The 26,705-nt window shown below is 36.7% G+C and overlaps 1 protein-coding gene across 2 annotated transcripts in view; it reads right to left on the bottom strand.

Moving 5' to 3' along the window:
• Nucleotides 1-26,705, bottom strand: part of LOC105381630 (nuclear hormone receptor FTZ-F1) — a 66,114-nt gene that overhangs the window by 38,514 nt on the left and 895 nt on the right. The window lies entirely within an intron of this gene.

Genomic DNA, 26,705 nt, shown 5'->3' with positions numbered 1-26,705 from the left:
GTGTTGTATGAACCGCTACAAAAATATGACACTAAATAGTAAAAAAAAGAATTGGGGGTGGAGCCCCCCATACATGTAACTGAGGGATGAAATTTTTTTTTTCGATGTACATACCCGTGTGGGGTATCAATGGAAAGGTCTTTTAAAATGATATAAAGTTTTTTAAAAAACATTTTTCTTAAAGTGAACGGTTTTTGAGATATCAGCTCTCAAAGTCGTAAAAAGTATGTCCCCCCCCCTCTATTTTTATAACTACGGGGTATAAAATTCTAAAAAAAATAGAGGTGATGCATGCTAATTAACTCTTTCAACGATTTTTGGTTTGATCAAAGTATCTCTTATAGTTTTTGAGATAGGTTGATTTAACTGTAATTTTGGTTAAGTTATTGTGCTTACACTGAAAACGATGGCTGAACCTTATAAGATAGATCAAAAAATAAATTGACATAATAAGTTTATTATATTTGCTGCTACGGAACCCTTTGTGCGCGAGCCCGACTCGCACTTGGCCGGTTTTTTTACTATTGGGGGTAGACTTTTTCCTTTTTTAGGGTTCCGTAGCCAAAATGGCAAAAACGGAACCCTTATAGTTTCGTCATGTCCGTCTGTCCGTCTGTCCGTCTGTCACAGCCGATTTACTCGGAAACTATAAGTACTACAGTGATGAAATTTGATGGGAATATGTGTTGTATGAACCGCTACAAAATTATGACACTAAATAGTAAAAAAAAGAATTGGGGGTGGGGCCCCCCATACATGTAACTGAGGGATGAAATTTTTTTTTTCGATGTACATACTCGTGTGGGGTATCAATGGAAAGGTCTTTTAAAATGATATAAAGTTTTCTAAAAAACATTTTTCTTAAAGTGAACGGTTTTTGAGATATCAGCTCTCAAAGTCGTAAAAAGTATGTCCCCCCCCTCTATTTTTATAACTACGGGGTATAAAATTCTAAAAAAAATAGAGGTGATGCATGCTAATTAACTCTTTCAACGATTTTTGGTTTGATCAAAGTATCTCTTATAGTTTTTGAGGTTGATTTAACTGTAATTTCAATAAGTTTATTATATTTGCTGCTACGGAACCCTTTGTGCGCGAGCCCGACTCGCACTTGGCCGGTTTTTAGTTATTTAGAATAGCTGTTCCCGCGAGCTTCGCTTTGCCTTAAAAAGTTTTCCCGTGGGAATTCCGGGATAAAAAGTAGCCTAGGTTCTTTCTCAGGGTCTAGACCATATGTATACCAAATTTCATTCAAATCCGTTCAGTAGTTTTGGCGTGAAAGAGTAACAGACAGACAGACAGACAGACAGACAGACAGACAGACGCAGTTACTTTCGCATTTATAATATTAGTTAGGATGACGCACTGAGTCACCAACTTTCGGCTTACTATAACACTCTTAAATATCTTCCGACTTTACTACTTTTGGTAGTTTTGATATTGGTCACCCATCCCATGAGCCCCCGTGCCATGTGTTGCTTAACTTCAATGATCAGTTGCGATCACTGAATTTACAGAAGCTAACTATTGACTATATTGTTTAAAATTCAACTTGATAACTGCACAATTCCCCTTGATGAAGAGTCTTGTTATATGGGAGGACAACAAAGTGATCCTATAAGAATACCCGTATTAATTGTAAGTACAAAACCGTATTCGAATAAGTATAGTTATTTTCTAATTTACATGTTAGGTATGATTCATCCAGTAATAAATAAATAATGTAAAAAAACTACCCTGTACCGTGTAGACTGTACCTATACTTACATAACGAATTATTTTCTTTTAGTCTGAGCATTTTCCAAAGCAACAAAAAACTTTCCGTTGCGATATTAATGATTCACGACGACTTAAAGCTGTTTTTTCACGCGATCTTTATAATTTTAAAACAATCCTTACCAGTTAACCTTATTTCATCGATTTAATCAGTAGAATTTTGATGCAAACAGAACAAATTGAGTAATGTTTATTTTTGGTTAAGAAACTCGATCAAAACTCAAATGGATGGAAATTGCATACGACATGTCAACGAATTTGCGTATTCAAACACCAATATTGGAGCGATATTAACATAAATCCATCAAAACTAAATGTAGGCATCGATGAAACAGACAGCTCGAGATCTTTTGTATTCGGACCAAAATTAGCGTAACTACCTACCTATGTACGGTTTCTGAATTTATTTCTCGTTCTAGTTTCGCAACATCCATTTCGTTGCGCTTTCTCAAAATGTCTGATATCCTTGTTTAAAAAAAAATCAAAGTTTATTTTCCCGGTTTCAGTTATAGTTTATTTTTGTAGGGTTTTCGGAGATTGATAAATAAAGCTTTTATTTATTTTTATGGATAACTCCTTAAATTTTTTGTGTTCTGTACTTCAAAAAATAAAAAAATCACACTCATTGCATTACACAGACCTACAGTTGGATTATTAATTTTGCTGTCCGTCTGACAAGAGTGTCAAGAGTCAAGACTCATGTTTATCTCGGAGACCAAGTAAAGATGTAGATATTGATTGAAGAATTCAAATCATAATAAATTTGGTTATATTCAAGTTATTATTACTTAATAAATATAAATTATTAAATAATAATCTTCAAACGGCTAAATCGTTTTTCATGAAGCATGGCTGAGAACACTCTGAGTAACATTATCTATCACCCTAACAGAACATAAATAACGAAAATCGGATTAACCGTTTGAGAGCTACACTACCACAGACAAGTTAAATCACCATGTTACAACATAACATAACACCCCTATAGGGAAAACTATAGTTTTCCGTCGGGGGTTAAAAATATACTCCAATATTTCCCAATCAAGAGGTAAGCCGACGCACATACAAACACACATACCTAGGCATTGTGCGCAGTGAGAATACATTTCTCACGTTCATATGTAAATAAGTGATGCCTTGACCCACTTGCCACGATTTTTGTGGTATTACAAAACACTCGGAGCGATACGGAGGAGGCGCCTGCGCACGCCGAGGTTTTTGGGAGGCAAGTGGAGGGGGGTGGTGGGGGCAATACCTAACATAACGTGGTACGTACCTCCCATTGTAGCCATTATGTATGCAGCTGTATTGTCTTTAAAATTACTAGTAAAATATGATTCTTTTTGCGGTTATGTGGGAAAGCGACAGTCCATGTGATTTTAGACATGACTTAATATTAAAATAATAAGTAAATTAGGAGTTGGCTAAAAACGATGTTTAACAAGCATGCTTTGAATTGAGCAAGCGAGTTCACCCGAAATGAAAATCTGACATGTACCAATGAGAGATCTGTCAAAATAAAAAGACAAGAACCAATGAGTGTGCAGCACAGTACAGACCCATATTTTAACGAGTGTAATGCACAAACAAGCGCACACGCGCTAATGTGGCACAAGGTTATATGTAGAAACAGCGGCGCTTGCGCATCGGAAAATGTGATTTCTCGGCGCTCTCAACTGCCTACTTACTTATTAACCGTTCGGACAATGTTGCCTATTTTAAACTTATCCGAAAATTCTGGAAAGGGGATGACTAGTTTGTCAAATCTTTACACCGAATTGGAAAGGGATTTGTAGTCAAAAATATTAGTTTTATTTATTTACCTACATCTACACATATCAGAGAAGGTATACCCATTAGGCAGCAGAAATTTGTTTGTGCAAGCGTTGCCCAATATGACAAGGTCAACCAAATACGTGTCTGCCTCAATATACTCTAACTTAATTAATACAATACAGCCACTTTAATTGTAGACATTTATTTATTTACATCTACTAGTTCAAGGCTGCCAAAAAACAGTTTTCGGCAGAAATTGATAGTAAACGGTTTGCGCAACATCAGTGAGGTGAGGTGCAATTAAATTTAGCATTTATTTCGTTTTAGATTACTCATCGATTGGTAATGAAAGAGATTTCTGAAGAAGTTGGTAAAAAAGCGATCTTATGCAAGTGGAAAATACCAGATTGGTGAGTGACGTGGTCGTTCCAGAACGACTCATTGGTACGCGGGACGCGGTGTGCTTGGGGGGTTACTCTACATGATGAAAAACTAAGTTTCGGAGCCACGGCTCTATCCTCGTTGTATTGAACGTGCCGATTGTACGACAGCTCTCGTTCGTTCGTTTTTCTTTAGCATAAAGTGACCCTCCTGTGTGTCGCAACGCACGGTACGCACAGCCTGAGCGTCCTATTTACCAACACAAATTGAAATTCAATTTCGCCAAAGGGCAAACCACAGCCGGTCCAACATAATAGCAAGAAAATATTCATATCGTTTACAAAAATCTCTTAAGAATTGCAGTCTTTGTGAAACCATTTGTGGAATATAATAAAATAACGCATGATACCCACTACAAAAGTCGGTACAATACGTTGTTTTCTCGCAACGAGACGGCTGCGATTGCACAACCGACATAACCTTCGAAATGGAAAAGAAATACTCGCATACGCAACCCGCCCGCGTCGCCATATTCGACACGATTGACACGACTCTTCAAGACTCATTTGTCGACAGGTTTTGTAGGCGACCGCCGAGTATCTCTACAGCAAGATTGCAAGTCTTTTACAGGGTAACATAGAAAACCATCTGGAAAATAACTGTAAACGAATCGACAGTTTATTTAACTAAATTGGGTCAACTAAGTCGGGAAGCGCACTGGCTGGCGGAAGTTCAATCAAGCACTTATTTAAATTATATTTTTTTATAAAATTACTTGCAAGGAGAAAATAAGTTTCAGTAAGTACATTCTAGATCCGTAAAATAAAGCTACTTGATAAGCTACGATCATAGATTTGTGTATGTATGTTTGGCAAATGTGCCCCAAGTTATTAGGTCATGGAAAGCTAATAGGTACGGACTCGGAAATTTATGGCCTGAAATCACATGTTAGTTTTAGTTACAAACAGTTTATGAGGTATTTCTATAGGTGTATAAACTATGAATAATGAAGCACATGGCAGTGTTAAAAGTTTCGCCCCGCATTACTCGTGAGTGCTGACCCTGTGCCTATTATAGGTAGGTAGGTACGTATTTAAATAGGGTCTCGTAGGTAGGTAGTTACTTTAATAGGCTGTTATGTGAAACACATCCATGTGGAAGCCATTTCACATCAATTGTCCACAAAATCAAGTTATAATTCGTATTAGTATATTATAATTCGAACCTAGTTCTCAGTATAATTGAAACTTTTGGCTTCCTAAGACTAACCAATAGTGAAAGTTTCAAGCTAACCTCTCCTAGTATCGATTGTTGAAATTTTAGTAAAACTAAATAAATTTAGAAAAACCGAATTTTTTAAATACGAACTACGCTGATAGTCTAGTGTTACCGAGAGTTTCATTTATTCTTTCACAATAAGAATAAATAAATGTTCATCAAACTATTCATGTTTTTTTTTACTTTACCCCTTTTTACGAGTGTTGCTAATTTACCTGTCATAGAATCATCGTGGTAGTATAGGTAACATACCGTACATAGGTAAGTACGTCATAAAAATCATTTTGGGAGATGGCTAATGTTGATACATCACATCCAGCATATAGTTAAGTACCTTACACGGAGAGTTTACAGAGTAGAACAAACAAAACAGTCAGATAAGATTAAGAATTACATTGATGATTCTAATATGCCGGTTTCACAAATGCAAACGACATTAAAGCAGAATTTAACTGCCAAACAGCGCTGTAATTAGCTGATTTTCACTGACACGGCTGCGATATAATAATATTAACTGAAAAGAAAAATTGGTTCTAAGTCCAGTAATTTTAAGGCTCAAAGGAAAACATCAATTAGTTGAAAAAAAATAATAAGCAACAAGCATCCTTTGATAAACAGGCCAGGGCCGTTGGAAACTTGGAAATGGGCACAGTTACCTACAAGAAAATAAATCAATTAAGACTTCTCGATTCATCTTGCTGAAGAAAATTATGAAAATGTGTATAAAGAAATTAATTAGTAACATTGACTCCATAATAGCATGTAAAATCTCGACTTCAGATTGAACGTGTGAACATTTTGAGGGTTAAAAATAGAGGTGTGTTCCCGTATAGGTATTATATGTATATAGAAAATATTTCTTCATAAATTATAAGTAAATCATGATGACGATGTCGTTATGAGAACTTTTTTTTTACTTAAGACGGAATTGCAGTTTTTTTGCACTAAGAAGAAAAGTGGTTTGGTTCACCCATTTTCTTCTACGAGTTTATCCTACGCACAATCCCATCTCAACTTAAAGGGACACTAAACACTTAACCCAATAAACGCAGCATCGCCTAGAGAGGACACAAACACGGATCGTATGTTCTAGAATGTAGATGTCCTTTCTCGTTGCATTTTGCCGGGACCTTGTACCGGGAGGGTGGCGGGGGCGGGGAGACGAGGGGGGGCAGGGTCGGCGGTGACGCGCGCCCTACTGACACACTAACACAGTTACCTACTGACAGTGGTACTACTTTTGGTCCGTCGAGGTCGCTGATGCGTCGTTTCTGCCTAGCCTACTGTTGCATTCTATGAGATAATAGCTAATTTCACTCGCGCACCGTCATCCTTTCTTCCGTTTGTTGCCGACTCATTCAAGCATTTACTGACTCTGAAGCAATATAACCTATTGATATGCAGTTTGCATTTGGCGGCGGCGTTAGCATGTGGTTTATTAATATCGGAGAGACGTTGAAGATATTGCGTTCAATATCCAATAAAGGCAGTTCCATCAAGAACATCGGCTGCCGGGAACTGTGACATATTGGACCGCAATATTGTCACAAGATTGCAATTAAAGCAATATGTGGGCAACAATGTATTGAAGATTGAAGCCCGTAGCTAGAGGAGCTGCTTTAATGAAGATGCAATAATGCAATGTTGTACAATATATTGTTTCTCCAATGTCCATGTACTTGTTACCTAACAGGAGTCAACTAACACAACCAAGGTAAACATCGCTGAAAATAATAAGAATTTACATCGATGATGAGTTGGCTTAGCTGGTATTGAAGCCAAAGTATCCTTAATAATGTAAAAAACCATTTCAAAAACGTCCATAACTTTGCAACGTACGATGAAAATTATTGACCATAATAAAATTCTTATACTTAGTTTTTTTATTACCAACGAAATCCCTCGTTTTTTAAATCTATAACAACACATTATTTGGTAGGGAAGAAAAATAAAATAGTTTAATATTAAGAGTTATTATTATAATTCGATATCTAGTTATTCTCATATCAATCTAGACAGAGTTTACATGAGAACGATTTTTTAAAAATCGTTCTAGAACGGAATACTCGTACTTATTCTTCTTGCATGACAGTGAAAACCTACTGTTTCTTTAATTAGGAAAATCATTTCGCATCACAATGATGTCGATTCTGAAGGCGGAAATTCTAAATTTAGACCTTAATTTCTTTGTTTGAAATTCGACTCTATGATTGTTTCCGTAAATGTCATTTTATGCTAGCAATTTTTTTAGTTTGACAGCGTTAAAATTACAATTTCTGCCTTCAGAATCGACATCAATATTGAAAGTAAATTTTGTTGTAATGTATTGTATAGTTAAACTAGTTGTCCCTAACTTGATAGACCTGAGGTGTTTCTTATTAGAGAGTAAATAGGATGGCCAATCGCATCGTAAATCAATCTAGTGTGTAATTTATCACTCTACCAAGTTTCCTTAGGGGAGGGCATCCAGGACATAGATTAACGAAATGAAGTGTAATATCTCCAGGGACTTGAGTGTACTTCCTCACGACCTTCAGTCTATAACTCAATACAGTGGGTTCTTATAACCTTCAGTCTATAACTCAATACAGTGGGTTCTTATAAGCGTAAATTAAGTTATAGCGGGTAGCGCATATAGGCTTAGCTCAACCACATTCGAACAAGACGGCCCGCGTTTTGTTTAAGTAGGTACTGTCAAACCGTTTTCATTTTACGTAAAGTCACGAATCTTCTAAGGTCTGATTTTTTAATGGTCAGATAAGTGTTAACTGAAGAATGAAATTTTTGCTGCCATTGTCTAATACAAACATTCAGATGTGACAGCAACAATTTTATTCCTCAGATAACACTTATTTGACTACTTATTGAAAAATCAGCCCTAATCGAACTTAGTCATAACTAGCTGTTCCCGCGAGCTTCGCTTCGCCTTAGAAAGTTTTCCGGGATAAAAAGTAGCCTATGTTGTTTCTCAGGGTCTAGACCATATACACCAAAATTTCATTCAAATCTGTTCAGTAGTTTTGGCGTGAAAGAGTAACAGACAGACAGACAGACACAGTTACTTTCGCATTTATAATATTAGTTAGGATAAAAGCTCAGTGGTAGAAGTGAGTTGTTATTGGTCGAGACGTTTCTTTTGCACTGACACTCAATCTAGTTCGTATTAAAATATCGTTGCATTTAGGCTGCCTGTCAAAATATGCAAGCTGAAGTGGCAGTGGGCTGGTCATATCTGCCGAAGAACCGATAACCGTTGGGGTAGACGAGTTCTCGAGTGGAGACCACGACCAGACAAACGCAGCGTGGGACGCCCTCCTGCCCGCTGGACTGACGACCTTAGGCGGGTGGCGGGTAGTGGTTGGATGAGGAAGGCCGAGGACCGAGTGTTGTGGCGCTCCTTGGGAGAGGCCTATGTCCAGCAGTGGATGATTATTGGCTGATGATGATAGGCTGCCTGTCCACCAGAGAACTACTCCAAGTTCAATAAAATTGTGTGAACGGAGTTTTTATACCATGCCGTTTCAAAGGAGGATTTTTACCTGCAAACCTACTCGCTTCCTCGCTTCGCTCTGGAGGACAGACAGCCTTATATTTGTGAACAATGTGAGTCAAAAATTATCGGTTTCATATTCTGCATAAAAGTATGAAAGTTTTCATTTTCTCTAATAAGAAGTGGCAGAGCTTTTTACAGAAGCAAATGTAGGTACACTTCTTTCATAGACAAAAATAGCTAAACGCGTACTTGGCGTACAGAAGTCAAATTATGGTCTTTTAAAATGGGTTGTTATGGTTATTATGGAATTTAAAAAAAAATTATCGTTAGAGTAAAAAAAAATTTTTTTGCTAAATAGAAAAAATCTTAATTTTTGTTAGTGTTAGTGACAACAATCGTTAATCTATGAATGAAATTTTAATTAATGAAACGATATATACTTATAAGCACCTAGGTATAACATAACAGTTTCGAATGTGTTATAATTTGTACCATTTTTCTTAGTGCCAATTTCTCCATAGTCGGTTATCTAACCGACCATGGATTGATTATGAATTATACGTCATCTCCATATAAAATTATTGACAGATGTGTCAAAAGTCAACCACTAATACCTGCTGGTTATGCTCTAACCGAGAATGGAGAAATTGGCACTTAGTCACCTAAATGACCAACCCTGCATAATAGGGATAGTCCAATCTTCTTCTTCTTTCGTGTCAGTGAAATGCGATTTTTTATATTTGTCCAGACCAAAAAGAAGCAACTTTTATAGCATTCTGGTTGGCCTGGAGTAAGTCTTCCCGTGTGCAGGTGGAAGGGCACAGGGGACAGGAGAGTAAATGCTCCATAGTCTGGGGGGCGGTACCACAGTCGCATAGGTTGGTACCAACGGTATAGCCCCACTTACAGTAGTCCAATGGGAATATTGTATACTGTGCAATAAAAAAATAAGTAAAAAAAATATTATCACATTATGTTGTTGATATATTTTAATAAATAATTTGGTTTTTAATAAATTCCAGTGGATAGTAATGTAAATCCTGAATTTACTACATATTGTCTACAGAGCCGTTTATTTTATCAGATCCTTTATTTGTTACATAAACATTGTCTTTCTACTGCATAATGATGCATAATACTGTGAATGTCACCGACCACCCTGTCACAACAATATGTCACACACCTTGCTCGCGTTCAAGTTCAAGGGGTATGATAATTTCTTAGAATTTCTCGCTCATACATAATAAATAAACACTGAAGGAAGCTGAAATATTCATAAGGACGTCGGCAGACATCACCCTCAGATGTGTCACGTGAGGTGTGAGGAAGAGATACGTATTGTGACTGTGAAACGCAGCCAAACGCAGTGAGGTAAATTAAAGCAACATGAGTATAGTTCCGTTCACTTAAGTTGACCGTAGAAGTCAATTTTGTATTATTTTATTGTTTCTACTAATGTACCTAATTGACGAGTATACCTAATATACTTACCTAATTTTTGTAAAGATTTTTCATGTGTGTTTATTTTTTACCAAGTAAATCTAAATTTAAAGCTCTTTTGGGGGCCTCAAGGTATTATCACTATTATCAAAGTTTTTATAGATTAAGTTTGCAGATGAGGGAGGGAAACTATTATTGATTTACTTTGAAATTCCATGGTTGAAGTCCATGATGAGGTGCAGAAAATCATAACAAATAGCAGTAACCTTTAATGTCACTTAGCTCAACCTACAGAATAATAAGGGAGTGAACATTTGCATACGTGGTGCACGACGGTGGAAAATTTATATGTAGGTATTGAATGTTGTGGTCCCTACTATAATAGATTATCTGGCGGTTTGCAACTGTTAACCAATATTTGACAGGGATTACTTACCACGCAATATCTAAACCAATGTGTCGTAAGATGATTTTATAATTCGAATTTTCGCGAACTTTCTAGGGATTCTGCGAAAACTCAGATAAATCGACAATGGTGATAATTTTCAAACTGAAGATAGGTGTAACGACGTAAACTTGTGCCTACATAAAATTAAGCATTTGTCACCATTATTGAATTATCCGTGTTATTGTAATATCTCATAAATTTTCGCGAAAAATCGATCAAATTCCTTATTTGGTTTATAACAAATGTAATTTCTAGTAGGTAAATCAAATCTAATTTTTTTTCATTTTGTTCTATTGATAGATGATCGCAAATTGTGTGTATATTGCAACACGTACATTGTTTTTGACCTAAATAAAGAAAATGACGTGCTCATTAATTTCAATGGTGATACCGAAAACAATAGTATGAATTTATTTAAAAAGGGCTAGTGTATCCGTCATTAGATATGTACCGAGTTTCCAATTTTCTTTGCCTGCAAATATTTATACAAAGTCGTCTCCTATTTCATGTGAACGGCATACCTATTTTACGCAAATTAAAATATTTTTATTATCTTTGATTAAAAATCGAAACGTTATGGAATAAAATAGTCTAGTAAGGCGTAACAAACATAGTTAGCTACTTAATTTAACAATAAGCTAACATAAGTTAAAAAATTCAAAGTTTTAACACTCCTAATTGGGTGCTGAAATTGAGTATGCATGGCATAAGCATTACGTACTGTAAATAAAGTTTAACTCACAGATTACTTATAGAACCTACGTAGTAAATATCTATGAAAAAGCGAAATTATTATACCGGTCTGATCGCTGGTTGCCCATTTCTTTGATTAACAACATACGTACGAACCATTTTTACTTTTGTTGAAAATTTAGTAAGGCTGAGTTTAAGAATTTAAGCTAATGTTGGCAATAATTGTATTGCTGTCTTGCTTTGACAGTGAACGGACAGACAGAGGCAGGTATAGATTTAATGTTGACTAGCTTAATTAAAGTAATTAAACAAACCCTGTGCTGGAAACCTTAACATTAGAAGGTATTACAGGGGGAGAGTAGTAAGTAGAGGCTGGTGGATAATTGTCCTGCGCACAAACAAGTCATTTAAACCAAGGTTCCAGTGCACTCTGCTAACGGCAAGGTTGTCTCGTTATCTAAGTTTTCCATTGTGATGCAGGTAGCATTTCCCTGCTTCCTTCGAATTCAACACTCCAACGGTGTCAAGGTGGCTTAATGAAGAGTTTAATTAAATAAAATCGATCTCAATAATTAAATATGACTATTGTTTCTCCAACGACCTTTCCTGTGTAGATTTTTCTTATATAAAAATATAGTTTTCACAAGCAGTAGGTACCTAACGACTTCAGCAGAAATAGCTGGAAATAAATAGTATAAGTACATAACAATATAGGATGGTAGATGAATATGAAGAAATAGATAATTCTGAAATGTACAAATCTGAAAAGATAAACAATGGGTTTTGAAGCACGCTACGATGCTACGATGTACATATAAACTAGAGAGTAGGGAGAGGTGGAGAGGTATGCCTATACGCTACGAGTATGCACCGTGTCTGGGGCCGCCTCAAATATAGGCCAAGTTCATTAGAAACTGGGTCAGGGGATGTGAACAACTGAGAACGAGCCGTGAAGTCATATAAACAGCTATTCTTGGCATAAGTAACCACCTATGATGAAACAGCCCGCGCGGCTCATATCCGCCGCTGTGTTTACACAACTAATAATAATGTGTGGTGTCATTTTAGACTTTAAAACGTAGTTTCTAGCACCGTTGCACAGGAAACTAGATCAGGTTAAACTGAACCTAGAAAATACTATGTGTTATAGCTACAGCATCACTCGCTGTAAAGAACGGTCAAGATCAGTAGGAAAATAGGTCAGAGCGGACGCAATAACCCATCCCATCCCACCTCACCCCGTCGACTCCCACCCCCGGCTCTCCCAGCCGGTACCTACACGCTCATAACGCAAGAAGGTCAGATGCAAAAACTTTTCACACTGATTGTACTGCTTTCGAATGCGATACTGCATTTATCTACTATTTGTGGTTAGAGATGTTAGGAAATTCCAGGCAAATTATCAAGATACGGCCGGATAGCAGAAGTAAGTTCGGTGTGTATGAATTTACAACGTGAAATACCATGCCCTACTTTTCTATTAATAGTGCACAAATAGGTGCAACTACAACATTTGAATTGCGATTGTGATGAAAGGTTTTTTATGCTAATTGAACTTAATTTTTGGAAGACAATAAAAAAAGAACTGCTGTTGATCTTACTGTGTATTTAATGCATTTTCTGGAACTTTCAACCTACTTGTTGATTCATTTAATAGTCATGCAACGGGTCGGAGAACACTTCTGCACATATGCACACGAGCATGTAATACATAAGAAGTTGTTTATATATAAATGATGTAGGTCAAGTGTAGCCGTAAGTGGGACAGAGGATAACGAAGCTGCTATAACTAGGTCACTCCATGTATAGAAGTATAGGTAAGTATATAGAAAGAGCTGTTTCCATTCCAACATAGAAGGTATTTACTTTGAGTAAATAAACAGTAAAGTATAATGAGCAAGTGAATTCATTAAGTGACCTGGATCGGATGTTATTTTATTACATTCGGAGTACTTGAGTATTTTACTCCTATTTTACGGGTATTTTTTTCTTTAAATTGGGTAATTAGTAATAAATATTTAATGTTATTGAAATGGATGTTTCGTTTTTCAGCTGTACTCATTAGGCTCATTAGTTCATTACATAATAAAACATCGGTTGTTAGAACTCTCTTGGTAAAATCATTGAATCTGCCCTAATTTGGGGATGCCCTACATTGGAGCTGGATGGAGACTGAAACTCGGTCAAATTGTGCTCTGAAAAGGAAATAAATAATAAATAAAGTTTGAAAATAAGTGCCTCAGTCTGACTAAACTATTTAACTTGGAAATGGAGCAATTTAATATTTGCAAGGTTTGCCAGCAGCTGCGAAGTAGAGAAGATTTATACATATAGAACTAAGTAGATAGTTGAATTCTTTCTCGATGGGGTTGTCAGGAGTGACTTGCAAGAGGGAAAACAGGAAAAGTAACTTTTCAGGCAATATCATAAATAATGTAATCACACTTACGTCCAAGAAATGAAAAAGTTTCAGTGATATAGCACCAAATTACTCGGAATAAAACTAGCTTAACGACACCCCGCCTGCAATATTAAAGTATAGCATTTAACAGCTAATCAGAATATTACCTACTGAAAACGGAAACAAATATTGTGTTCAAATTAAATGTTTTTTTTATTGAGTAAATTTGTTGGGTGGAACTTTTTCTTTGCGCGCGAGTCGTGTTGTTACGTTACATGATTAAACCTAGGTAGAATGTAGAACATCTCATAAGATTCACGTGCACCGTAGAGATGGAAAAAAAAAACAAGTTATTTTTCAAGAGGCAGCGCTGCGTCTGTGGGGCGGGTGGCACGGCGTACTAACTAGTACCACACAAAAATGAAGGTGACGAAATGCTTGAACCAATATAAACTTACAGCACAGCACAGCCCGTGACAGCCTACCTAATACCTACCTAACGTTAAAGACATTCAACACCAAGTCGCAAAACTTTTGAACGGCTAAGCCAATTTTGATATAATATGGCTAAGAACTCGGGGTAACATTACCTAGAAGTCCTATGACCCAAAAAAACAAATCGAAAATTGGTGCAGCAGTTTGGGAGCTACAGTACCTACACATACACGTTAAACTTAAACACCCCTCTTTTTCGTGATTAAATAATAAAAACCGGCCAAGTGCGAGTCGGGCTCGCGCACAAAGGGTTCCGTAGCAGCAAATCAAAATTACAGTTAAATCAACCTATCTCAAAAACTATAAGAGATACTTTGATCAAACCAAAAATCGTTGAAAGAGTTAATTAGCATGCATCACCTCTATTTTTTTTAGAATTTTATACCCCGTAGTTATAAAAATAGAGGGGGGGGGACATACTTTTTACGACTTTGAGAGCTGATATCTCAAAAACCGTTCACTTTAAGAAAAATGTTTTTTAGAAAACTTTATATCATTTTAAAAGACCTTTCCATTGATACCCCACACGGGTATGTACATCGAAAAAAAAAAATTCATCCCTCAGTTACATGTATGGGGGGCCCCACCCCAAATTCTTTTTTTTACTATTTAGTGTCATATTTTTGTAGCGGTTCATACAACACATATTCCCATCAAATTTCATCACTGTAGTACTTATAGTTTCCGAGTAAATCGGCTGTGACAGACGGACAGACGGACAGACGGACAGACGGACATGACGAAACTATAAGGGTTCCGTTTTTGCCATTTTGGCTACGGAACCCTAAAAAGTATTACGATATGAAGGCTTGATATCATCAAATAATTCGTATTGAATAAACAACCCTGGACTATCTACCACAATATTTACCTATCTAAAACAATATTTGCCCCGACCGGAATTATACCTGGTGAATAAAACTATAAAACTAAAACTGTTGATCAAAAAACGTACGACCTAAAAATCTATGCAGGTATTGCAGGTATGTTGAAAATCCGAAAGGAAATTTATCATTAAGGTGTGGGATGCCTGTGTCTATACATCTACAAGCAATACTGATGGAATTGTTTAAAAAGATTCGCTTAGCAGCACCGGCTAGTACTCGACGCCTATGTAGGCGAAGGTCGAGCTCCATTGTGGACGCTAAGGCTGTTAAGTGCCGACGTTACAACCACAGAGTAATAAAATAGATGCACAGTGGGGAAATTGACAGCTTTAAAAGGGAGGTATTTGTGTTAGGGTGCGGCTAAAATAGTACGTTTAAATTGCGTGAGTACAGGCGATGATTGGGCCGTATAAAGGGACCCGCAGGATGCAATCATAATCATACATGATGCTCGTCACAGCGAGGACGCGGGGCGATTGTGATGTTATGATTCTTGTTAAGACACAAACAGTAACTGTAGCTTTGCAGTGTAAAATGCATTTTTTAAACCCGACTAATAAACGGATGTAGTTGGGCGTACGCTAGAATGGATGGACCGTTTTGAATGCGATCCGATCCGTTTTTCATCAAAAGTCTTCGTAGCTACAACTAAAATGCTAATATCTTTAAGATAGCCTGTATGCGTAGTCCCTCAGTTTCATCTCAGTTCAAATTTGTCTCGTGTTTAAACGGCGACCTATCTGTGTGTCAAAATCGGCCACCCATCTAGACATTCACTTCGTAATGCAGTCGAGGAGCATTGCACATAATGCATATTAGCATGAAGCTCAAACTTCCGCATACAAAATGCCAGCTCTTCAGCCAAGTCTGAGCCGACTATGGCAGCCTAATGGGCCGACGAAGGACGGCAGAAAATGCTACAATGTGCCATGCGCTTGCGCATTTCTCGCATGCTTATTTATTAATTCAATTGATTTGATAATTGCGCCGCCTACCATCGCCGCCGCTAGTGTTCTTCATCGTATGGGTTTTGTCTCAGTATAGTTGTTCAGGCGCATTATTTGTTTAAAGTACGCATTTAAAATAAAACAATGGGGCATTTAAAGATAGTACTTATTTTTAACAATAAGCGCTACCTACTTATACTACTGTTTTGAATAGTTTTTAGTCGAAAAACATAGACCGATATCATAAACCGGTGAGAAAATAATTGGTTTATAATGGGTACCTATCCTAGAAGCCATCGCTACGTAATAGAATCGGATACGGGACGTTAACTATAAAAAAAAATAATTGGGCAAAATGGCATCAACGAATAATAAATTGCGTTTTATCTGCCTGCCACCATATACTGAACTTCAACTGAGTAAAGTTTGTAATGAAATGAAGCCTATTGTGAGCAGACAAAGAATTAGTAATTATTGTATTTGGGTCAGTTCAGTTATCTTTACAATGTTTGCTTCTCAGAAAACACCTCATTTTGTTTCTACTTTAGTCTGTGCTGGCTTAGCTCTACCTAATCAAATATAAATGCACTGCAAAAGTAAAACACGAATTAAATCTTTATCGTTCTGTTAGTGCATTAAAAGGAGAGATAATGAAATTTTAACGTTTAGCACTTCGACAAATACTCTTAAATATGTAGATATACATGTTTTTTTAAAGTATCCTGTGGTGTGGTGTCCCACCACTGAGCAAAGGCCTCATTTTTAATCCTGTGCCTCTAGTGACACACATTATAATAATATGCATATTTTTATTCCCCCTACTAACAACATCGCAGGTACATGACAGGTCGTGCTGAACGTTTGATCACATACCCATGCAACAAAGTGTCGGCATTAACCAATAAACACGCGCGATTGAGAGCCTCTTAATAAATTTAAACCAGCGGATCTGTAGTTGTTGAATTCATCTAAACGACTTGCATTATTCGTATGTACTACACACAGACCTACGTGCACTGTTGACCACACATCGCGTTCCTCGGAACTGCAAGCAACAGTTGGAATTGGCGATAATGTAGCAGTTTCCATTTACAGTGCTGGTGTAGTTGGTAGGCTGGCGAGATGTGGAGCGATCGGAGCAGCGATGGAAGACGTCGACGCAGTATAGCGCGAAGGCAGAGACTTAATGACAGCAAAGGTGTAGTGGCTCTCCTCGACCTACTCTGGAGGTGTGCCATCTACGGAGAGCGATCGAGAGCAGGGCCATACAGCTTAAGGAGACATTGTTTGTCACCATTTATTTTTAAACTACACTCTGCCAATTGGTATCTTTGTGAAAGCCAGCAGCGCGGCTGCGTCGCTGGGGCGGTTCGGTGTCGATTTGAATCGCGTTAGAAGACCATGACCTGGAAATATCGAAAAAATTCCACAAAAATACTATGTGCAATGGTTTTAATTAAAATTATTAACATTTATAAATTTTATCACACTCTGTTAAGAAATACCTAAGCCTATTATTATATGTATTGCGAGTGTGATTAAAGAAATAAAGCCTTAAATAAAATAATAACTGGCCTTATCAAATAAAGTTTAAAATTTATAAACTTGATCGTTGTGGAGTGGAAGTAGGTACCTACTTATTTACCTATTGCTTCGTGCAGAGGTCTAAAATCAATTTTGAAAAGCTGTAGGTGGGCCAGGTTAATAAAAAAAACATACCGTATACCCATCGATAGCTGTCAAAATTCTCTGAAAATCAATACATTCTTCTTTCTCTGATATTGCTATCTGATGGCGGGCCGTATCTTTGACAAGACTGTTGTAGTGTATTTCAAGCGAAGATTTTGTTAGGAATACTCAGGTACTCAGGATTCTTGTATGGAATTTAATATCACTGGGGACGGTAGCGCAGCAAGCAAGTGTAGTAAAGAAATTTGAAATTGAATTGTATTTCTTAGTAAAAATGTATAGGGGGGTAAAAATGTACGTGAATTTTCAAATTTGAAATTTTCTGTTGGTTATGGAAGATACCAAGTTGTAAATATGTCCTGTATTAACATTTTATTTAAAGTGCACGGAATAAGAACGGTAGTGCATCTAAATTTTACAGCAATGTACTAATTGTATTTTTTGCGTCACTAATCTTTTGCTTCGATACCTTCAACAAAACAGTCTAGTCTACTAGTCGTGCCGCACCACCAACATACAAAAGAGTGGAATCTGAGCACCATATGGCACCATCCACCCCAGCGCTGCGGCGCGGGCGGCAGTACCACAGCACCACATCGCCATACAAAACGGCTTCTCGAAAACGTGAATTCGGCAACGGCTCGCCGGTTACGACACACCAAAACGAATTAATTACCTCGCAACCGAGTGAGGTATTAAAAAAACGTTTTGCGCAATAGTCGATCTGCACCTTGACACAGATACGGCACAAACTGTCGTTTTGAATACACAAAACCGGACGCTGCCTTAACCGCTCGGAGTGGTTCGTGCTGGGCCCGCAGGCTGCGCTGCGGTTGCACCCAAAATTTGGGGCTCCACGGCCTTGGTGTAACGTGATCACTGGCCTAGGAGAGTGGGAAAACGCGCTCACAATAAAAAATATTAGTTTCTTTATTCTGTTCAGTAGATTATACTTTAAACTGTAAATAAACTAGGAGTTTACTAAAGTTTATATTGTAAAATCAATCCAGCCTCTTATTAGAAGATTTAAAAAAAAGTATGAGCATTTTGCAGTTACTAGATGCTTCTGCGGCCTTAGTTCGTACACAAAAAATAAAGCTTGTTATCAGCGCCGATCTGTAAGTTTCATACATTTCATAATATAAGTATTGGAAATAAATAAAATAAATAAATAAATTTCACGGACCAGCGTTGATAATCCATAGAAAAAGCCACCTACATCCTTAGGCCCCTAGTGCGCCCCCCCAGCCTTATACGCTCGGGATTTTCACACATCAATTCGAATTTGTATGAATTGCATCATGGATAGATAAAATTAATCATTAGTAGGTACTTATTTCAATGATTTAAATCGTCGGCGTCGTTAAAATCCCTTTTTTATTAGATCACGTGCATATTATAAATATTGATCTGATGTCAAAATCAAGGGGAGAACAAATAAATAATTTGAATTTAGAGTGTCGCGTTTCTAAAACTGAATCACTCAAATAATTCACTTCAAAAGAGCTTTAAAATATAAATTACAACTTCGCTGATTTCGCCGCAGTTTATTTTATATAGGTACCTATATTTTTTTCAGGAGGAACTTGGCGGGCGAATAAGTTCTGAAACAAAATACTACGCAAATTACGCAATACCTACTCCACCTCCATTACCACATTTCGTAAAAAGTTTTCATTTCAAACTTTGTCATTCCTAGAAACTTAAAAAGTCCTTCCAAATATAAACGGTACGTAACAAATTTTAAACTTTTGTTTTGAAATACCTAACAGTACTTTGTGTGGCTTTTATTTAATCCTTGTTCTGTCTCTGTGTGTGTCTTAATAAAAGTATTTTTGAAGTTTTTAGGGAACATTAATTTGAAGTGAATTTGAACGGGAGCCTACGCCTAGTCAATGTTACATGCAATGAAAGACATCACGATTGTGTACAGTGCCACAAACTTATCTGTTCCGGTGACAGCTCACATACATGTGTAATATTTCTTAATTCTATAAGATTTTAAGTTTGCTAGTATTGTTAATCGCACTTGCGGTGTTAATAAACCCATCTAATCTTTTACAATATACAATTCATTTGTAAGTAATGAGATATGGATCAATTTAGTTCGCTCTCACCGGAACAGATAAGTTTGTCTCACTGTACACGAGCCAATAGTGGTTATATTTGCTTGCTGTACTGCGCATGAAGTTTGTCAAACGATTTGCGAATTTCTCCATCAAGAAGTTGTCGATACAAATCTTTTATTTGATTGCTTTACATTGACTGCCAGGCGCAATAGCATTTTATTACGGGACTTGTTATACCTTTAACACATAATGTTCTCTGTTTTTTGTGCTTAGCGCAAAAGTAAAATGCGTGATGTGGTCAGATAAAATGTTATCTGACGAATAAAATTATTGCCGACTCTGTCTATACAAACAGTCAGATGCGACAGCATCGGAATTATTCCTAAGATAACTCTAATCTGACTATTGAAAAATCAGCCCTTAGTATAATATTGTTAGACAGTATTATACAAGTTTATATCTATGTATATAAAGAGACCAATCAAATTATTTTCAAGGCAGTGTTTTAACCAAAATATCAGTGCTTTATCACGACATTGGGAAACAAAACCTCAATGCATGTGCAATGTACATATAAATACTCAAAGGGAAATATATAAAATAAGAAAGGCCTCATTTTTTTAAAAACATACTGTATGTTTGTTACTTAATCTTTGATTTATTATAAAAAGAGGGACTATAAAACTTTTTCTCATTTTTAAAATCAACGCGCAATATGAAACCGCAAGAAAACCGGACCAGCATTCAGAGGTCTCTCATTACGAAATAACAAGGACAAGAGTACAAGAGCTCGCAATTACTGTGGGAAGCCATTTAAAAGCTACCTACTAGTTAACCAAAACATACTGTGTTCACTCGGTCTCAACTCAAACGAATAAAGATAACAAAAGAATCTTATTGCGACTGTTTTCCTTGCGGTGCTGGAAAAACTTTGAAACTTCGAGAAGGAAATCGTAACTGGATGAAAGCTAAGGAGAATTAACTATGTAGGTGCCTATAATATCTTAGTGGTAAAGCTTCAAGTCGTAGACTTGTAGAGTTATATCAGGTTCTAAGGTTCTGACTTTAAAGAATCTGAACTTCCATTCCTGCTGCATATTTTTTCTGATCTCATCATTTAATTGTTAGTGATAGTGAATGTTGCAAAAATATTAAAGTATACAGAAAGAACAATCTTTCTGTTCTTTTCTTCAAAAAAAAAGGATATATATATATATATATAGACATATATATCCTTTTTCATCAGAATCATTCCGAGATCTAGAGAGAAGCCGAGCGAAGCGAGGCTAAACTTCTTTAATCACCAACTGCCTGTTTAACTGGAGAGCCGAAAATATAGAAAAACTGTTTTAAATTGCGTCCTTGTATTAATTTTTAAACAAACAACTGTATACAAAATGCACTGTAATTAACAGCCCAGATTTATACATTTTCCACCCGTTGACTTATTCATCAAACATTGATCGGGGTGCAGTAATTATCCAGTACGTGGCACAGGGACACAGGGTTATTAGAAACTAGTTACAGCTGAATAAAACAAGCTGAATGGGCGGTACTCGGCCTGCAGTGGACGATTAATAGCCACACTATAAATTCAGGTACCTTCACTCCACCAGGTATTCAATATTAGATCATTATGACGTGTTTTGACCAAACTATGGCCATATAAACAAAGAAAGTTCGGGAGATTCTGACGCTTTTATGTAGATAAGGATTAGTTACATTCTTAAAGCGAATTAAAATTACAATACAAGTTGGTAACTTTTGATATTTTGTTGGTTATTCACGTAGTTTTCCACTGGTCATAGTTAACAATCATAGTTAACTGCCGGCGGTAAGTTAAATATGAGTCATCAATCTGTGACTATCATAAGATTTTTAATGTAGAAACAAGCGTCAAGATTTTTGTCTTAGGGCGTCTTGCACAACAGAGTTAAATAAAATTAAATAGTTTGTCTCTTGCTCTGACATTATACTGTCAGAGCAAGAGGTCTTAGATTTAATTTTATTTAACTTTGCTGTGCAAGACGCCCTTATAGTCTGAACGTTGAAGTTTCCAATGTAAATTTTAAATGAGTACACTGTGAAAAGTAACTTAGTTGGATTGGTAGATATAAGTACTTTCCATTATCCACTGTCTACAAAATTAATGTCTATGTCGAAATTATGGCATGTACCAGTGTACCTACCTAGCTTTAACTCCAAAAATTATACTTTAGCCGAATTTACTATTATACAAGATCTGATTTTATCTATCTCTATACTACAACTACAGGCTCTTAAATGTTTGTGCAGTATTAAAGTTTACATGAGTGGGTGAGCGTGAGCATGTGTGTGTGCATGTACCAATTCGACCGTACGCGATATGAACGATAGCTTGGTACTCCGCTTAACTAGGTTACTGGGTTAAATGCGAGGTCCTCCGATAGCGTACACTTATTGTGTTGTAGGTACAAAGGCACATCATTTACAACCAACAAGGTAGTTATTTACAGATAATTAACCCAAGATTCCCTCAACTCGTGCAGTTAATGTCACAGAAAGCTACTAAGCAGTCAAGTATCGCTATGAAACTGTCATTGATAGTTAATAGAGGCGGCATAACCCGGCTAAGGTGAAGCGCTTTTAATATTTATTAAGACTGTTGCAGTAGCCCAGAAACGTAGACTGATAAAAGTTTAAAGGGACCCTCTGGCTGCATGACTACTGTAGCACTTCGTAATAGCCAGCATTTAACTCGATGGAAGTTCAATTAATTAAACATTTCATGATTACTAGAAACGGCAACAAAGTGGTTTACAAAAACAGGGCAAGGTAGGTATTAAACCAGCATGTCAGGGACTACTTACTATTACACTAACACTACCTGATCTAATAAACAGAAGATAACCTACCACCTCTTTAAAGTTGTAGTGATACGACTAAAGAAAATAAGTAGGTAAAGGAAAAAAATAGGTCGATTGCAAAATGAATTTTGAACAATGAAGTATTGAGCAGCAATTCTTAGCTCAAGTACTCGGTAAAGCCAGTTAAAGTGCGTGTTTCAAGTTATTTGCTCTATTTTAATATTAGTCGAACACGCCGACCTTGCTCTACATTCGAGATTACTATTAAATACACTTACAGGTGCACTATAAATCTTTACACTAGATTGAGATGTGCTTAACCTCACTTTATGAATGAAATTACTAATACATACGTAATGGTAACTACTGGGTAGATATTCAGAATACCGGTAACATAACATGGCATAACAATGAATGGTAGTAAACGTTTTTTTGACGACCAATGAATATCAGATCTATGTAGATAATATTCATGACCTGCATATTATATGAGTTTTTTTCATATTATCATCTGTATGCAGTGGATCTGCTAAGCATGAACTAAACATGAGAAGGTGTCAAACGCTCCTTATTCACCTGGTCACGCACGTTTGGTACCGAGCTAGGTCTTCTCTGTTTCTTTTGAATGGGATATTCGGAATCGGCCTGTCTCTAGAGCTATGCCACCATGGTCTAAACTGGTTCATTTTAAATTTATAACATACCGTGTTGAAGTCTCACTAAACCTGGCTTTTACTGCCTGGTAATACACCGGTGTTACAGTGTTGTGAAGCTTTGCGTAGCACTCCCAAATGAATGATATCCCTGATTTTAGATGTTATACAGATTTAGTTAGGTCCTGGGTATTCTGAGCCAGATTGAGTATGTAGGGCTCTTGAATAGATTAAATACATTTAATACTCACTTATTAATCCTAATGGCAATTCCGCTCGGAATGACTCAACAACAAGAGCATGTAATTTATTTTTAAATTTGTTATTTAGTTTCTTTTACAAGTTAAAATAATTGGTAGATCTTTGCTGGGAACGTGTTACCGTTTATCTTTGTAATGAGACCGAAGTAGAGGTATTTTAGTAAAATTTCATAAAGGCTGAAGTTATTCTATTCCATTGTGTACTGTAAATAAAAAAACAAACTTTTATTCATTTTGAAACAAAACATATACATTTCATAACACCCCAAACAATACAATTGACAACATTTCAAATAAAATGCTCACCGATTTTATTTTATTTTCGACGAGATATCACAAATTTAGATGACCCGTATTTTTTTATTTCTTAATATTTCTATGTTTTAATATATTTTTTTAATTTCAAAGTTCAAAATATTTTTAGTATGAGTGACGTCACGTCGAGGCTATGGATAAAAATATTTTCGTTGCCTGCCTAACCTAAAAAAAAAAGTTGGATGACATTAACTATGCATAAACTTGACATGAACAAGGACCAATCAACTTCAACTTCAACTTTATTTTGTGGCAAGGACCAATCAGGAACTTCCGTCATTGACAACGACACATAAAAGTGACAGACATTTGAGTGATGTTTGTCATTGTCATTGTCAAAGTGACATAACATGTTTTTTTTTGTTCATGTTTTTGAAGTAAAAGCGCGTTTAATTATTATGCCACATCGTGATGTCACGAATGATAATTTAGATTTTTATGTTTTTCTCTGAAATAAATCAATAGAAAAATCGGAAACATTTTTTTTGTGAATATTAGAGCCATATCTCTAAATGGTTTTCGAATTTCAACTGTATAAAATTTTGAAATGTTGTCAATTGTTTCTTGGGGTACAGAAATCAAAATATTCTATTCTCTGTAGGAGTGTAAGTACGCACGTGGATCTATCGAATGGATCTGTTCATGTCCCCAAGGTGTAAACTCTCTTTCTAAGCTTGGACCATTTCTCACCACGCTGGTCCACTGCGAGTAAGTAATTGGCTTTTGGTGGGTTCACACATCTAGATGTGCAGGTTTCCTCACGATGTTTTCATTATTCAACAACTGAGCTACCACCGCTCCACAGTATTTTTTTCAGTAAGTACGTAGAATTTTCCTATCTGTCGTCTATCTTTTTAACAAGACTCCTCCCTGGCTTTCAAAGCTTGGCTCATGTAGTTTACAGAGGTCCTTTCCTGGTTTTGAGGAAATAAGAGGTGTGTCAGAATCGTGCCCAGTGGAAATCCGTAATCTCTGCCTACCCCTCTGGGAGACAGGCGTGAGCGTGTATGTATGTATGTATACTGTATGTATTTTTGAGTTTGTGTTGTTATGAGAGTGAGTCGTACTGTACTGTAGTCGCACATTTAGTGGAAATTCCTAAAGAGCGCAGCAGAATTGTTTCCTGACTGGTTAATCTGGGCATGCCTAATGTTGATGCCGCGCATTATCTGGACCTGGACGCATATTCACCGAAATGAAACGAGAATATTTCGAATTTTGACGTGGGTATGTGGATTCATGCTACGTACCAAAACCAACAATACTCGATACGGAAACCAAATAGATGAACGTAGAATGAAGTGGAGAATGTATTCCATTTTGCATTGAATAGTCATGTTACACTAATGAGTCTTCTGGTTTTTTGTAAGACGTGTCTGAGCATCAATATCGACATGACTTATATCGTTGGGGAACTGAATAGTTTTTTACTATTATTATGGTTAGGCTCTTTGCCTTTGTAGATTATAAATATAGTTTTATCACAGTTTCTACATGATGTAGCCAACTCTTTTATTCATGATGTAAATCTAATAATCCTTTACTTTCCCAAAACACCTGGTATGTGGTTTCCAACAGTCTTTCTCCTCAAGCCTCTCCTACTCCAAATTAAAAGCTCTTCTAAAAGTGGTACGAGTCTTCTATCTCCTATCACTTTTACCTTTATCATCTGATGTATTTTAAATATGATTTTCGGATACTTACTTTTACGTTGGATTGAAATATATATGGTCTCTTACATCGGTGTTTCTTTAACCGACTATTATGTTTCGAGCATGATGCAAGGGTATTAGAAGTTTTGATTATAAGGGAGAATTCTGTCTTCTGTTTAGAATCTGTTTATGGTACCATGTGCTTAAGGAAAATCCCCGTGTGGACAGTGAGAGTCAGACATAAGTAAATCTGCGGAACGGCATAGAACATCGCGGACTCACGTGACGGTACGGTGACAATCCCTAAGCTATGCTATAGCTAGTATTTGTCACCGACTCAGATTTTTATTATTAAAATTAGTACGTCTTCCTCCGCCAGGAATGGGGTTTACATCGAAATCGATTCTTTGATATTTTATTTATTGTTACTAGGATTCGGTCTGTTTCTTGTCTATTGCGCCTGAGTCTGGCATTTAGTTTATTAGCTTCTTTCTTCGGTTTTGCCTGCACATGTCTATTGTATGTAACAGATTTTAACAATAACACACCTCTTGTCATCATTATACATTTGTCATGGATCGTCAAATGTCATTCTCTGTTAATTTTTAAGCCTCCATGGCTACAAAATTTGGCATAATTAAATTGCACGAAAGACTATGGACTATAATAGTGTATACTCTCACATTTCTGGCAACAAGGGTTATGATGCTGCTGATTCTCTCATGATTTCCAATTGTGACTAATCTATCTATCCTGATTCATCAATTAATTGGCCAGGTTCGAGCTTAGAGGAATCAAGAGTCGCGTCCTATTTCCGAATTACTAACATTTGCACCGACTCACAATTGCCGAGGCAGTCTGCGAAACATCATCGGCACTCATGTCTGATCGTGAAACGCATAAAGTCCACGGTAGCAGTGCCTCTTACGTCAATCGGTTACTTCATACCTTGTAATGAACTATGCTGTATTGTATGTCGCTACAGCCCGCACAGCCGAGCCAACATGCCCTATTGACACCAAATGAAATCAAACGTGAGCCGCCTTGCAGCGTGAATACAAAACCAATTGCATTGCACCGCACGGCACCTGCTAGTTGCATTGCTTGGTGTCTAGCATTCTGAACAGAACCAGAAGAAAAACTAAGAGACAACTTTAAAATTGAGCTGAGCCACTCTTGACTACAGCTAGCGCGAAAAAAAAAACA

This window comes from Plutella xylostella, chromosome Z (genome assembly GCF_932276165.1).
Source record: "Plutella xylostella chromosome Z, ilPluXylo3.1, whole genome shotgun sequence".
NCBI classification, from domain to species: domain Eukaryota; kingdom Metazoa; phylum Arthropoda; class Insecta; order Lepidoptera; family Plutellidae; genus Plutella; species Plutella xylostella.
Note: the sequence above shows the minus strand (reverse complement) of the source record. Positions and strands in the feature narration are given on the sequence as shown.